This window comes from Oratosquilla oratoria, chromosome 42 (genome assembly GCF_046742065.1).
Source record: "Oratosquilla oratoria isolate Oo_2021 chromosome 42, ASM4674206v1, whole genome shotgun sequence".
NCBI classification, from domain to species: domain Eukaryota; kingdom Metazoa; phylum Arthropoda; class Malacostraca; order Stomatopoda; family Squillidae; genus Oratosquilla; species Oratosquilla oratoria.
In genome coordinates this window covers 37,370,226-37,372,725 of record NC_134818.1, presented here as the reverse complement: position 1 = coordinate 37,372,725, position 2,500 = coordinate 37,370,226, and positions in this window count along the sequence as shown.

The following is a 2,500-nucleotide window of genomic DNA, read 5'->3' as shown; positions in this document are numbered from 1 at the left end:
TCCCCCCTCTCCCCTCCCCCGGCCCCAGCCTCTCAAAGAAGGCGAGATCAAAAGGGGAGGGGGAAGGGGGAGGATGGAAGGGGGGGGAGGGGAGCCCCCAAAAGATTTTCGTTTGTCTGTCGGTCAGGGATGTATGGAGGAAGTGGAGGAAGCGGAGGGGAGGGAAGAGGAGGGGTGATTCCAGCTAGTATGGGAAGGAAAAGGAATGAGATGGAAAGGAAGAGAGGAAAGGGAGGAAAAGTTGTTGTTGTTGCTGCTGCTGTTGTCGCTGTTGTTGTTGTTGTTTTGTTGTCATTATTATCTAGCTCCCAAGTCTAACATTCATTTAGTTGTTGGTTCGAGATAGGCATTCTTTTCCGATTCCCAGCAATGACTGATTGTTACCTGCCCCAACAGTCCTTAAGCACAAATGGCAAAGGTGGCGGCTTCAGTTGTAGCCACTCAGCGCCTTCTGGCGTAGACTCCTCATCCCCTTCATGTAAGGCGGTGTGACCAAATCCACGGGGAAATGATTTGAGTATACAGTGTTTATTTGTTCATAATGCCGTGTTAGGGGTGGGTGTGGTCACACTGCACGCGGTTTGCTAGGAAGGTAGAGGGTAGCGGGATGCCTAGCGGGTCAGAGGCAAGAATTCATTACATATTATCTAGTAAGATTGGTCATATCAGACGCGGGTAGAGGATAAGCTTGGTGAGAACCCGCTATCCGCGACCGGTATGGCCAAACGTATCATGTGTTTGTTCTTGGCTATGACCCGCTAGGCATCCCGCTACCCTCTACCCTCCCAGCAAACCGCGTGCAGTGCGGACACACCCTTAGAGGAAGGGTATAGGCAGTCGGGAAGAAGAAGAAGAAAAGAGAATAGAGGGAGAAGAGGAGCAAAAAGAGAGGGAGTATTATTAATATTTAGAGGGACAGGAATGGGTTGGTCAGCAAGATTGAAAAGGGAAGAAGGGAAAGGAAGAAAAGAGGGATGACGGTCGGGGGGCCATTGTGGTAAATGGTGGGAGAGAGGAAAGGGATTGGGGGAGGATAGGGAGGAGGTGGAAAGGGAGAGGTAGTAAGTATGAGGAGGATGGGGAGGGGAATGGGGGTGTAAAGGGAGGAGGAGGAGGAGGTAGTGGTGGCGGTGAGGAGGGGGGATGAACTGGGGGGGGATTAGGGGAAATGCACGGGTATGAAACAAAAGGCCGATAAAGGTCCAATTTTGAATGCGGGTTCCCCACCTTTGAAGCTCGGCGACCCCCAACGGCGAACTCAAATTGGAACTTGTTAGACTGGGTTCTTCCCCCTCTCCCCCATCCCCCCTCTCCCCTTCCCCCTGTGCCCCCTTCCCCCTTTCGCCCTCTAGCCCTCCCTTTTCCATCCTCTCCTCCTTCCCCATGTGCCCCCTTCCCCCTCTCCCCCTAGCCACCTCTCCCCTTCCCCCTCTCCCCCTTCCCCCTCTCCCCCTTTCCCTTCTCCCCCTTTTCCCTCTCCCCCTTCTCCCTCTCCCCCTTCCCCCTTTCTTCCCTTTTCTTTCTCCCGCCTTCCCCCTGTTTGCCTTTCCTACTCCCCTCTCTCCCTTTCCCCCTCCTTTCCCCTTTACCCCTCCTTTTCCCCTCTGTCCCAACTTCCTCCTCTCTCCCATTTTCCCCTCTCCACGCTTCCCCCGTCTCCCCACTTCCCACGATTCCCATTTCCCCACTCTCCCCTTCTCCCCCTTTCCTCTTTTCTCCTCTCCCTCCTCTTCTCCATTCCTCTTTTCCCCTCTTCCTCCTCTCCCCCTTTCCCCCTTACCCTCTTTACTCTTCTTCCCATCTCCCCCTCCGCTCTTTTCCTCCTCCCCCCTCTACACTTCTCCTTCCCTCTTTCCCCCTTCCCCCTCTCTCTCCCTTCCCTCCTCTCCACCTTCCACTTTCTCCACTTCTCCCCTCTCCCCTTCCACCCTTTCCCCCTTTACCCATTCCCTCCTCTCCCCTTCCCCCTGTCCTCTCCCTTCTCCCCCTTCCCATATCCCTCTTTTCCCCTCCCCTTTTTCCCCTTCCCCTTTTCTCCCCTTCTCCTCTCCCCCTCTCCCCTTTCCCCCTTTTCCTCCTTTCCCCTTTTCCCCTTTCCTTTCTCTCCCAAAATCCCTCTCCCCTCATCCTTCCCCCGTCTCCCCGATTCAGCTGTCTCCTCCTTCCCAACTCTCCCTCTTCCCCCTCTCTCTCTTCCCCCTTTCCCTTTCCCACCTTCCTCCACTCCCCCTTCCCCTTCTCCCCAGTTCCCCCTTTCCCCTTCCCACCTCTTCCTCTTCCCCCACTCCCTTCTTCCCATCTCCTCTCCCTTTCCCCTCTTCCCCCTTTCCCCCTCACCCCCTCTCCTCATCTCTCCCTTTCTCCTCTTCCCCCTCTCTCCTCTTCCCTCTTCCTCTTCCCTCTTCCTCTTCCCCTCTCCCCAGCTCCTCCTCCTTTCCCTCTTCTCCCTCTCCCCCTTCCCCTTCTCCTCCGTTCCCCTTTCTCTCTTCCCACCTCTTCC